The sequence below is a fragment of the Cnephaeus nilssonii genome (assembly GCF_951640355.1).
Source record: "Cnephaeus nilssonii genome assembly, chromosome: 5".
NCBI classification, from domain to species: domain Eukaryota; kingdom Metazoa; phylum Chordata; class Mammalia; order Chiroptera; family Vespertilionidae; genus Cnephaeus; species Cnephaeus nilssonii.
Genome location: NC_137076.1, coordinates 106743363 through 106757314, shown reverse-complemented (window position 1 = coordinate 106757314; position 13952 = coordinate 106743363). Strand labels below are relative to the sequence as shown.

General features: G+C 46.4%; 1 protein-coding gene across 3 annotated transcripts in view; it reads right to left on the bottom strand.

The window, feature by feature from the left end:
* RNF216 (ring finger protein 216) overlaps positions 1 to 13370 on the bottom strand; it is a 108906-nt gene extending 95536 nt beyond the window's left edge. For 2 of the 3 annotated variants that reach the window (XM_079771961.1, XM_079771963.1), the window contains exon 1: positions 13231 to 13370. The gene's annotated coding sequence lies outside the window, so the exon portion shown is untranslated. Of the gene's footprint in view, positions 1 to 13219 lie in introns of all 3 variants that reach the window. The other variant, XM_079771962.1, reaches the window with a different exon arrangement.
* Positions 13371 to 13952: the final 582 nt, after the last annotated feature.

The window sequence follows — 13952 nt, the reverse complement described above, 5'->3', positions numbered from 1 at the left end:
GAAAAAAGAATGAAGCCATTACAGTCACATACAACGTGGATAGATATTAAAACATAAGTTACTCAGTAAAGGAATCCAGACATGAAAGTGTGTGTGTTGTGTGTGTGTATGGAATATTCCATTTAGATGAAGTTTAGGCACAGACCTAAACTTAGCTGTTTAGGGTGAAACTTATTTGTGTGTGTTGTATTTCACAATGAAAAGTTAGGGGAAGCAAACCCATTATAAGGGGAGAAAAGTGGTTGCCTATGTGAAACAGTAATTGAAAATCAGAAGGAGAATATTATTACTTTTAATTCTTTCTATAATTTGATTTTGAACCATTTTCCTTTGAAAAATTACAAGAATGAAAATCAATAAATAAGAATCAAAAGGGTATAATTATAACTGCTCTGGGGCCTCTTTAGTTCCAAGATCCTATCTGTAACTTACCCACTCAACGTTTTTCTTCATCCCTAAGAAAATCTCAATTTTACTTGCCTTCCTGGGAGAAATTATGTACTTTAGAGGTAAGCTCTCCACCCTGGTTTCTCTCATTAATGTCTACAAAGAGTTAATAGTGAAACTAAAAGCTTCTACACAGCAAAAGAACCATCAACAAAACAAAAAGGCAACCAACCGAAAGGGAGAAGATATCTGCAAACAAGCCTCTGATAAGGAGTTAACATCCAAAATATATAAAGAACTCACACAACTCAACCACAACAAATCTGATTTAAAAATGGGCAGACATGTATAGTCACTTTTCCAAGGAAGACAAATAGATGGGCCAAGAGAGGTATGAAAAGATGTTTAACACCACTAGTTATTAGGGAAATGAAAATAAAACACAATAAGATTTTACCTCACACCTGTTAGAATGGCTATCCTATCTAATACAAGAGTAATATGCAAATTGACCATACCTCCAATACAACCACAAGCCACGCCCACCAGCCCATCAGAAGCAAGTATGAAAATTAACCCAACCAAAATGGCTGCAGCCACAGAAAGAGCAGGAGGCGTGGGTTGCCCCGGTAATGGAGGAAGCCAAGCTTTCCGCCTGCCCTGGCGGGCCCAGGCCTCCGCTCAAGGCTACAAAGTTTCAATTATAGAAGATAAATAAATCCCAGATACCAAGGCCTCTGCTTGGGTCCCCGGGGGGCGGGGCCAGCCTGCAAACCACCACAGGACTCTTGCCCAGGCCGCCCCACGCCCCAAGGGAACCCCCACCCTGATCCGGGACACCCTTCAGGGCAAACCAGCAGGGCCCCACCTGTGCACCAGGCCTCTATTCTAATAAAAGAATAATATGCAAATTGATCATCACTCCAACACACAAGATGGCTGCCCCCATGTGGACACAAGATGGCCAGCAGGGGAAGGGGTTGGGAGGGATCAGGTCTGCAAGGGAGGGCAGTTGGGGGTGATCAAGACTGCAGGAGAGGGCAGTTAGGGGTGACCAGGCCGGCAGAGGAGGGAAGTTGGGGGCAACCAGGCCTGCAGGGAAGGGCAGTTGGGGGGGACCAGGTCTATAGGGAAGGGCAGTTAGGGGTGACCTGGCCTGCAGGGGAGGGCAGTTAGGGGTGATCTGGCCTGCAGGGGAGGGCAGTTAGGGGCAAACAGGCTGGCAGGGAAGTGGCTAGGGGGTGATCAGGCTGGCAGGCAGAAGCATTTAGGGGCAATCAGGAAGGCAGGCAGGCGAGCAGTTGGGAGCCAGCAGTCCAGGATTGTGAGAGGGATGTCCGACTGCCCGTTTAGGCCCGATCCTACCTGGATCAGGCCTAAACGGGCAGTCGGACATCCCTCGAGGGGTCCCAGATTGGAGGGTGCAGGCTGAGCTGAGAGAGACACACCCCCGTGCACGAATTTCATGCACCGGGCCTCTAGTTATCAATAAGACAAGATATAGCCAAGTGTTGGAGAGGTTGTGGAGAAAAGGGAAACCTGATATACTGCTGATTGGACTGTAAACTGGTGCAACCACTATGAAAAACAGTACACAGGTTCCCCCCAAAATTGAAAACAGAGCTACCATATGGCCCAACAATCTCTCCTCTGGCTACATACATAAAAAATTTGAAAACACTGTTTCACAAAGATTTATGTATCCCTATGTTCATTACAGCGTTATTCCAAATAGCCACGATGTGGAAACAACCTAAGCGTCCTTTGACCAATGACTGGATAAAGAAATGGCTATACTACTCAGCCATAAAAAAGAAAAAATATCTCCATTTGTGACACCATGGATGAATCTTGAGAGTATCATGCTTAGTGAAATAAGTCTGACAAAAATGCACAAGAACCGTATGATTTCTCTCATATGTGGATATAAAAAAAGCAACAAAACAAACAACATAGATATAGACATCAGTATGGTGATTGCCAGAGGAAGGGGGACAGGGGCAGGTAGAAGAGGGCAAAGAGGGGATAAATGGTGATGGAAGGAGACTAGACTTTGGGTAAACACACACAACACAATGTACAGAGGATGTATCATAGAATTGTGCTTGAAACCTATATTATTAATCAATGTAACTCTAATAAATTCCATTTAAAAAGAACAAACAAAACACACTCATAGATACAGACAACAGAATGAAGTTACCAGTTGGGAAGGGAGCTAGGGGGAGGATGAAGAGGGTAAAGGGGGTCAAATATATGGTGACTAAAGGAGACTAGACCTTAGGGGGTGAGCACACAATGGAGTACACAGATGTTGTTTATAAAGTTGAACACCTGAAACTTACACAATAGTATTAACCAATTTTACCCAAATAAATTTAATAAAAATGAAAATAAAAGTATAATAAAAAATAAATTTTGAAATAATAAAAAGAGTTAATAGTCAAGCCGAAACCGGTTTGGCTCAGTGGATAGAGCGTCGGCCTGCGGACTGAAAGGTCCCAGATTTGATTCCGGTCAAGGGCATGTACCTTGGTTGCGGGCACATCCCCAGTGGGGGGTGTGCAGGAGGCAGCTGATCGATGTTTCTAACTCTCTATCCCTCTCCCTTCCTCTCTGTAAAAAATCAATAAAATATATATTAAAAAAAAAAAAGAGTTAATAGTCAAATATATCAGCATTTTCCAACTTAGATAATACAATGTTGTATATCAAGATTGTTTTACAACAGAACTTTCTGGTATCTATAACTGGGCAAAGGTATCTCAAATTTTAGAAATTCCACATCCAAGTATAAGTTTGTCTCACTTGAAATAATAGTAATGCTATTTATAAATAGCATGGTATAAAGGAAAGAGCTCTTGACAAATCTGAACTGCATCTATTCAAGAACTGACTTTTCTTTCAAATATAATTTTAAAAAAGTATTTTGAACACTTAATTACAATAGCCAAGTTTCTTATTTATTCTTTTAGCACAAGTAGGTTTCTTCAGTTTTACACAGTAAATCAAAAGGAACCGTGAGCCCTAACCAGTTTGGCTCAGTGGATAGAGTGTCGGCCTGCGGACTGAAGGGTCCCAGGTTTGATTCCAGTCAAGGGCATGTACCTTGGTTTCAGGCACATCCCCAGTAGGAGGTGTGCAGGAGGCAGCTGATTGATGTTTCTTTCTCATCAATGTTTCTAACTCTCTATCCTTCTCCCTTCCTCTGTAAAAAATCAATAAAATATATTTTTTTTAAAAAGGAACTGTGATTTATTTTACATCTAATTTAGTTAGAATGTCAAGCTTGTAGTTAAGCAGATTACTAGTAGCGCTTTAAAAACAAGATTCCTCATGAATAGCACACACAGTGGCCTGAAGCTACAGTGTGAAAAAGAATCTGATGAAATTTCTACTTCTAATTTCTCTGTAAAGGTCATTCAACCCCCTGACATTCAGTCCTTTCATCTGGGCGTCAGATCAGACTGCTTAGGTATAAACCTAGCTTCACCATTTAGTAAATCAGTAACTGCGCAAAACACTTAACCACTTGAGCCCAGTTCTTCCATACGATTATTTTAAAATGGAATTGAGTTAAATATGTATAAAGTGTTTAGCATAGTGCCTGGGACATAGCAAGTGTCACATTATTATTATTATTATATGTGAAACAAAAACAGCTATTCTTATCCTGTAAGGCTGTGTTGAAGATTAAATAAAATATGAGAAGGCAGTCTTGGCCAAATGGCTGTTGGTTGGAGCACCGTCCGGACACCAAAAAGTGGAAAGTTTGATTCCCAGTCAGGCACATACAGGAGGCAACCAAATGACGTTTTTCTCTCACATTGATATTTCTCTTTCTTGCTTCTTTCCATTCTCTCAAAAGAAAACCCCAAAAAGCAATAGAAAAAATATCTTTGGGTGAGGAATACATATATACACACACAAACACAGACACACACACATATGAGGAGGCATTTTGTATATGGTAAAAGCCACCAAAACAAGAGCTTTATCACAAGTACACAGTAGATGCAGTGTTTATTTATAACTAGTGGCCTGGTGCACGAAATTCATGCACGGGGGGGGGGGAGGGGGAGGTGGGGAGGAGGTGTCCCTCAGCCTGACCTACACCCTCTCCAATCTGGAATAACCTCTCACAATCCAGAACCACTGGCTCCTAAGCGCTCACCTGCCTGCCTATCTGCTCTCCCCTCCTGGCCTGATCCCCCTTAACTACCTATCTGCTCTCTCCTTCTGGCCTAAATCCTCTAACTGCCTATCTGCTCTCCCCTCCTGGCCTAAATCCCCTGCCTATGTGCTCTCCCTTCCTCTCCGTGCCTTCAAACCCCAGTGCAGGAGTGCTGAGAGCTCTCCGCCAAGGCCCCACCCCTGTCCTGATGCCTCCCCCTCTCGGGGCCGGGCGGCGCCACAGGCCTTCGCACACCTCCGCCAGGGGGGCCACCCCCTGTGCAGCCTCATGTCCCTGTAGCGCAAGTCCCCGCCCAGCCTGGTCATGACTGTGACACCGTTAGGACCAATTAGCATATTACCTCTTTATTATATAGATAAGAGTTGGCAATGCAGCCAAACAAGGGGGGATGACTGTATTTTTCTCTTACAAGTTACTTTTCACGAGTATTAAAACTATTCACAGTAAAACCCTTACTTCTCTCTATAAAAGAAACTTTGTTTTCCCTCTGGAAGTAGCAAGAAACTATGTCTTTCACTTCTTGATCAGAAACTGAAGAAAATTGTTAAACAAACAAAAGTGAAATCCAGAAATTGGAAATTCCACCCAAAATAGATTTCAGTTCTTGCCTCTTCCCTTTATTATGAAAATTATGTTTATGACTATATTTTATAGTAAAATATCAGTTAATGCTTCTAAAGTAAAACAAAAAATTAGCACATATTTCATAATTTCATAACTGTGGAGAATCTTTGGTAGTTCTATTATATTTTAAAAATTTAAGTAAACTAGATGACAGTTATTCCGTTAGAGACGGGTCTGTCTCTAACAATCATTTTCTTCTCATTCTTCTATTTGTGTTACTTCTCCATTTTTCCTTCCAATGCATATTCCTAGACTTTTGTAGTGTTCCTGCTTTCCATAGTAATCTCCATAAATATGCCTGTCACTGCTATAGACGCTGATTTGGGGGTAATAAAAGATGTTTCAAATGTACTGAATTAATCTCTGAACATTCCAGGGAAAGGTGGGCAAAGCAGAGTCAAGTACAGGCTGGGAGAAGCTGACATGCTCATCATATCAGCCCTACACAATGCCTCCTCCTAACATATTTTTCAAGTGTCTATAAATGAATTTTGCTCTTCATTCAAATTCTAGCTTCTTAACCAGTATTTGGATATCCACTCTTTCTAAGCCTGTACTAACATTTTATCAGTATTAAATCAACACAACAAAAACTTAATAATGGCTATTTCTAAGTAATAATTTTAAGGTAGTTTATATTTTTTGCTTCCTTATATTTTCTGATTTTTCTATACTAAATTGGTTATTATTTACAATAACACTTAAAATTAAAATACGGTAAAAGAATTCATTCAAACAAATATTTATTGTGGGCCTGCCACATGATGTAAATAATGTGTTGTACATCATGGTGAATAAATATCAAAAAATACAACATGGATCCTGCCTCAAAGACCTTGAGAATCCCTTCAATGAAAAAATCCTAACCTATCCTATATAATAAAAACCCAGCGACTGAACGGTGGAACAACCAGAACGACCGGTTGACCAGTGACTATGACACACACTGACCACCACGGGCAGATGCTCAACACAGGAGCTGCCCCCTGGTGGTCAGTGCACTCCCACAATGGGAGCGCTGCTCGGCTGACCAGGATGAGCGGCTGCGCCCGCAGTGGGCCGATCCCCACAGGCCACACTCCCCACCAGTACATGAAGCCTGTGCACTGGGCCTCTAGTATGCATATAACTAACTATACTAAAAGTATAAAGTCATTAGTGAAACAAAAAGACTATTCCAATTGGGAAGGGCAGGCAGTCAGGAAATGCTTAGCGGAGAGAGCAGTATCAAGCTAACTTGAATGTTGGGCCAGCTCCAGGCTTAGCCTTTAGAGGACGCAGCAGCTTCCACCTTGGGCTCTTGAAGCCCAGAGTCACCATTGGAAAGCCCTGACACACGACATGGAGAGGGAAAGCCCAGTGGAACCCAGTCTTCCCGCAGTCTCTGACAAGGCTAGGGAGTGAAGCAGCCATTTTGGAAGTGGGTCCTCCAGCCCCAGCCACCTCGTTTGACAGCAAGTGGATGAGAAAAAAACATGGCCCAGGTGAGCACTTCCCAATCTCCGGACTCACAAAACTGTTAACAAATAAACCTGTTGTATTAAGTCACTAAGTTTGGGTGTGGTTTGCTACGCGTCAATAACTAACTAAAGCTCAGATTTTAGTATCTATCCAATGGGAAGCAATGGAGAGTTGTGCTTTAAGAAAATCAACCTAGTTGCAATATATAAGACAGAGTGAGAAGACATCTAGTGGCAGGAAACCCAGAAACAAGAGCTAGTGAAGTCTGAACTAGAGCTAACAGTAAGCAGGGGAGGGAAAAGATACCAGATACTCACTAGAGAATTAGATTCAATAGGATTTTTGTATGTACTAGCAATTAGCCATCAGGGCAAGAGAAAGAAAGGAGTCAAAGGTGACTTCGATGTTGAGATCAGGTGACTGAAGAATGGTGGTACTATCCTATCTAATAAAGAGGGAATATGCTAATTGACCCTCACACTATCGCAAATATGCCAGGGCCCACAGTCAATAAAGTGAAAATATGCTAATTGACTGTCATTCCCACAAAGATGGCGGCATCCAGTCCCCTCAGCCCAGCCGGGTGGCAGGCATGGCAAGGCCGGGCCCACCCCCAGGCAGGCCCAGCCGCTCTGCGCACCTGCCTTCGGAGTCCCCCATTCCCCTCAATCACCCAGGTCCAGCCCAAGGCACAGGCAAGCCTTGGATGGCAGCTGCCCAGCCACCCAGGGCCACCCAAAGTGCAGGTAACCAGGGCCGGCCGAGGCTTGCGCTGCCGGCACTGGCAGCAGCAGAGGTGTGATGGGGTGTCGCTTCCCCCTGATCGCCAGGTCACCTCCTGCCCCTGAGGGCTCCCGGACTGTGAGAGGGGCAGGCCGGGCTGAGGGACCCCCCTGTCCAGTGCATGAATTGTCATGCACCAGGTCTCTAGTTAAGAAAGAATAAGGCACGTGATGAATTCAGAATAAGAAAATGCAATGCATGTTAATTTTAATACATAGACAAAAATGAAAGACCTAAGGTAGAATACCATCCATAATTACATGTATAATTATGCAAACAATTAGTATGGAGTTTAAGCAGAGTTTAAAAAAGCTCTAAAAATCCTGTAATCAGTATCTTTCTACAATAGAAGTTTTAATAAAAAAATTAAATTAAAAATCTTCATTGGGGAGGAGAAACCAAGATGGCGGCATAGGTAAACACCTAAACTGCTGCCTCACACAACAATTTCAAAACTACAACTAAAAGACAAAACGGACATCATCCAGAACCACAGGAAGGCTGGCTGAGTGGAAATTCTACAACTAGAAAAAAAGAGAAAAGCACACTGAGACTCACAGGAGCTGCGGAAGTAAAGTGCAGAGGTAGGGAGGCGCACGCGCGGAGAGGGCTGGCAACTGAGTACACGGCTGGCTTTCTCAACTGGGAGGGAGACAAAAGCTCCCAACTGCTCTGAACTCCAGTTCCAGGCGAGACTCTGGGGACCCAGACTCATACGGGGAGAAACTGGACTGCCTGGCAGCGGGCGAAACTCAAGGGCGGCTTTCTCTGAGATGCTTGCAGCGATTACCATGGGACACTGAGACCCAGGGACCTCTTAGGACAGGGCTGATGGGAAGCCATTGCTGTTTGCTCCGTCCTGAGACTCTGCCCCATCCAAGCTGAATGCAGAGGCATTTGCATATGAATGCCCTGGTCCTTTGAAATCTAAACTTACCTAACAAACTGCAGCTGAGTCAGTGAGACCCAGAACATCCAAAAGAAGGCCCAAGGCCCCACAGCAGCTTGCATTGCGTCACAGCTGGGCCTCATCTGGGCAAACAAAGAAGAGGAATCTGCAGATCTCTCCGTATCTCCTGCTGGGTGGCCTCAGGCAGAGGCTAAATTAGTACCTTCTTGGAGATCCAAGAGCCAGTGTACCCAGGGGTCAGAGTGGGACCATCCAGATTACAACTCCTCAGATCCATAAGAGACACACTCAGTGGGCAGACTCAGTGAGCACCAAAGCCCCACTGAAGCAAGTCTTGTCTCATAAGGATGTCTTTAGCACAGAAGTTCTCCCATCGTAGACTCAGCTGATCCTCACAGCCAATTAGCCTGGAGGTCAATTCCCCGCAGTGATACCAACAACAATGAAGGCTTAACTACAACAAGACTGTGCACACAGCCCACAAAGGGGTGCACCAAGAGTGTCCACCTCAGGTAACTGGGGAGGCTAAGCCACTGGGCCCTATAGGACACCTAGCACACAAAGCCACTCTATCAACTCAGGAAAACAGCCAAAATGCAGAGACAAACAAAAGGTCACAAATGACAGAAATGGAGGAAAGCAAACTACTGGATATAGAGTTCAAAACCACCATTATAAGGTTTTTCAAGAATTTTCTAGAAAAGTCTGATAAATTTAGTGAGACCCTCAAGGATAAGAAAAAGGACCAACTAGAAATTAAGCATACACTGACTGAAATGAAAAATAATATACAGAGATCCAACAGCAGACTAGAGGAACGCAAGAATCAAGTCAAAGATTTGAAATACAAAGAAGCAAAAATCACTCAACTGGAAAAGCTAAAAGAAAAAAGAATCCAAAAATATGAAAATAGTGTAAGGAGCCTCTGGTACAACTTCAAGTGTACCAACATCCGAATTATGGGGGTGCCAGAAGAAGAGAGAGAGCAAGATACTGAAAACCTATTTGAAGAAATAATGACAAAAAACTCCCCCCACCTGGTGAAAGAAATAGACTTACAAGTCCAGGAAGCGCACAGAACCCCAAACAAAAGGAATCCAAAGAGGACCACACCAAGACACATCATAATTAAAATGCCAAGAGCAAAAGACAAAGAGAAAATATTAAAAGCAGCAAGAGAAAAACAGTTACTGCAAGGGAGTACCCATAGGATTGTCAGCTGATTTCTCAACAGAAACTATGCAGGCCAGACGGGAGTGGCAAGAAATGTTCAAAGTGATGAATAGCAAGAACCTACAACCAAGATTACTCTACCCCCAGCAAAACTATCATTCAGAATTGAAGGTCAGATAAAGAGCTTCACAGATAAGAAAAAGCTAAAGGAGTTCATCACCGCCAAACCAGTATTATATGAAATGCTGAAAGGTATTCTTTAAGAAGAGGAAGAAAAACGTAAAGATAAAAATTATGAACAACAAATACATATCTATCAACAAGTGAATCTAAAAATCAAGTGAATAAAAAATCTGATGAACAGAATAAACTGGTGAATATAATAGAATCAGGGGTGTGGGGGGTGCGGGAAGAGACTGGACAAAAATCGTACACCTATGGATGAGGACAGTGGGGGGGGGGAGGGCAGAGGGGGGGGTGGGAGCAGAGGGTGGGGTGGGAACCGGGTAGAGGGGAACTATGGGGGGAAAAAAGAGGAACAATTGTAATAATCTGAACAATTAAAAGATTTATTTTTTTAAAATCTTCATTGGGTAGCCTAGAGTTTAACATATAACATTAAGATTGCCCTTAAAAAAATTTTTTCCCTTAACTGTCAACTGAATATTGGTTCAGAAACTAGAATAGTTAAGTAAGCACTTTTTCATCTACAAGGGGTAAAAAAAAAAAAAAAAAAAAAAAAAATCAATGTTTTCAATGACCTTTTTATAATTGAATCCTCTTGACTCCCTGTCCTTTTTTTCCCTGCCTACAGATTCTACCGTTGCGTGTTTTAATATAGCACTGAGAGTTTGTTTTTAAACCACAAAACTCATCACAGTAGAATCAAAATTCTTGCCAAGGCCTGCAAAATGCTGCCTCCTATGACACTTGCTGACACCGATAGCCTTACCTCTTACTTCTCCCCTTCACCATCCGCAGTGAGAATGGCTGTTTGAGTGTGCCATGCTCCTCCTTCACTTCCAGCTCTTTTCTCTGGCTGGATAACTCTTCACTGCTTCTTGTTGACCAAATGAACTCTATCATCCTTCACTTCTTCATCTTAAATGTCACTTCCTCAGAGAAAAACCTCTCCTGACTATCCCCAGTATTCATGCACACATGTCTCACTCCTTCAAAGGACGTGGCACACTATAATCTACAATTATTTAGGAAGCTGTGTTTAATATCCACTTCCTCTGCTAAAACAAGTTCTAAGAAGTGGGACCCTACATCTTATTTGTTCCCATAGTCCCAGGACATAGCACACTGACAGACACAAATTAAATACTCCATAAGAGTCTTTTGAATAAATATTCACCGGTATAGCAGGATAATTAGGAGCATGAACTCTGGAATTAAACTGAGTTCAAATTCCAGTCAGACAGCTGTAAGCTTTGTGATTAGGTAAGTTGTTTTTCAGCACCTCATTTTCTTTCTTTTAAAAATAAGAATAACGAAACCCACGTCATTGAGGATTAAGAGTTACTATATGGAAACCACTTAGAACAATATCTGGCACATAGCATCATGTTTTGTCCTATTATGACTAGCAATGAGGATAAGGTAACATGGTTAGGGCCCTAGGCGGTTTGGCTCAGTGGATAGAGGGTCAGCCTGCAGACCAAAGGGTCCAAAGGGTCCCGGGTTTGATTCCCATCAAGGGTACAAACCGGGGTTGCAGGCTCCTCCCCAGCCTGGGCCCCAATCGGGTCCATGCAGGAGGAAACCAATCAATGTGTTACTCTCACATTGATATTTCTCTCTGTCTTTCCCTCTATCTTCCACTCTCTCTAAAAATCAATGGGAAAAATATTCTCCGGTGAGGATTAACAACAACAACAAAACATGGTTAGGGCCTGGCTGCTGTGGCTCAGTGGTTGAGTGTCCATCCACCAACCAGAAGGCCACGGTTCCATTCTGGTCAGGCACATGCCCGGATTTCGGGCTCCATCCCGTGGCAGGGTGCACAGGAGGCAGCCGATCAATGATTCTCTCTCATCATAGGTGTTTCTATCTCTCTCTTTCCATCTCCCTTTCTCTCTGAAATCAATAAAAGTACATTTTAAAAAAAATAATATGGTTAGGTGTGAAGTTACTTACGATGTCTCTGAAATCTTAACAGAATATAGTAAGCACTCATAAAATAGCAGCCATCAGCCTGATGGGGTGGCTCAGTTGGTTGGAGCTTGTGACATACACCAAAGGGTTTGATTTCTGTCAGGGCACATATTTAGGCTACACTTCAGGTTTGATCCTGGGTCTGGCAAGAACCGGTGCCAACCAATCCATGTTCCTCTTTCACATAGAAGTTTCTCCCTCTGTCTCCCCTCCTTTTTCTCCATAATCAATGAACATATTCTCCGGTGAGAATTAAGGCGGGGGGGGGGGCGGGGGCGGGGAATAGCTGCTCTGGACGGTGTGGCTCAGTTGGGGGGTTGCCAGTTCAATTCCCTGTCAGGGCACAGGCCCGCTTCGGGCTGGATCCCTGGTGCAGGCGGCAGCCTATGGATGTTTCTCTCACACCTCTCTCTCTCTCTCTCTCAAAAATCAATAAAAATGTTTGTGTGTTTTTTTAAATAGCGGCCATCAGTTAGCAAACACGGATGCTCTCATCTATCCTACTTCATAAACTTTCAGCCTCCCTGACTCGCATCAACTTCCTTTATCCGATTTCTCCAGAGGGCTGAAGCCTCTATTTAGGTTTTACAAGCAGGGCCCAAGTCTGGCCTTGGCTCTCCAGCGATTTCCTCCAATCCAACCACTGCCTACCCCCTAGCCCTCCGGAGGATATGGTCATTGCTGCAACAAGTCACAACAAAAACAGGGCAAGGCCGACTCTGCGCGGTCCTCCTCGGACAAGGTGCTCGAGGCGGAGTGTGTCCCGTCCTCGCCCCGCGGTGCGCACAGCTTCCCTCTCCGTTAGCAACGCGCCTGGGCCGGGCCCCCCCGAGGCTCTGAGCACCGCGTATCCGAGTTTTCCCCGCGGTCCGGGCCGCTGTCTGTGGGAAGCGGCCCTAGGAACCAAGCCGGGCCCCGCGGGCACTCGGCGCGGGCGGTCACGAGACTGAAGTGGCCCGAAGTGGTGGCGCCGCGTTGCACGGGGTTGCGGCCACGTCCCGCGGGCGCATCGCTCCGGCCCCTCGGCCCGCGCCGCAGGCACGTCCGTTAGGGTCGCCTTCTCCGCGGCGGGCTCGGGCGCCCCGGGACGTCCTCTCCAGGGCTGCAGAGCTGGCGCCGGCTTTGTGGGGACACACCCCTCCGGAGCGGGGTGCGGGGCGGCGGCCCCCGAAGTTCAGTCACAGCGCCTCGCCCCCCGCGCTCCAGGCCGCGCTCGGCTCCACGGACGCCGCCTCCCGTGCGGTCGCCCAGGAAGTCGGACTTTCGGCGCCTTCGCCCTCGCGCCGCAGGCCGACGGGCCGGCCCGCGAAACTTCCCGAAGTGACGGGAGCGGGGCAGGGCCCTCCGGCCGCGTGCGCCTTTGTCGCTCCCGCCTCACCGCCGCCCCGCGCGGCCCGCGCCCCCGCCGCCGCCGCCCCTCACGGCCGAGGCCCCCGCCCGACCCCGCGCTGGAGGAGGCGCCGGGCGGAGACGCCACTCGCCTCAGGAGCCCGCGGAGGAGCCGCGCGCCCGCGGCCGACACTTACTCGCCACTCACCTCTCCGGCTCGCGAGGCGGGCTTGGAAGCCCCTGTCGCCGGGCGCCCAGTCACCACAAGCCGCAGCCGGCAGCTCCGTCGCGGCCGCGGAGGCCACAGCCGCGCTCCTTCCGGCCCCGCCGCGTCGTCAGCGCGCGCCTGCGCACAGCGCCCCCTCCCGACTGCTGACAGGAAGAACCATAGAGGCACCGGGCGGGGCGAGGGGCTGGGGAGGGGACCATAGAGAGGGCCGCCCGGCCGCCGCTCCCTCCCGCTCTCCGCCCACCGAGTCTCGACTCCCCCTCTGGGCGGGAGGACCGAAGGAACCGAGACTCCCCCAACCCCGGGAGGTGTGGCTGGCGCCCTCGAGTTGGAAAGGGCGGGGGCAGGTGGCCTTGGAAATCTACCTGCTGTGCACCTATTTCCACCCGCCGCCTTTGCAGTCATTCATTCATTCCACACGAGTCTTCGGAGGGCTTCCCGTGCGCCGGGCACGGTGCTAGGCACTGGGGGTACAAAGGTGTAGAGAGAGGCCCCTGTTCCAATGAAGCTTATGGTTGAGCGGGCAAGTCAGTAACTAACTTGTGAACCAACTAGCGAACTAACTAACTAAAATACTGGCCCAGGCAAGAAGTGTTCAGGAAAAACAAACAGGAAAAATAAAGTGGAGAAAGGGATGGGGATAACAGGGTGGTCAGGGAAAGTGTCTTCTGGGGTGGGGGGCATTGAGCAGAAAACTGAAT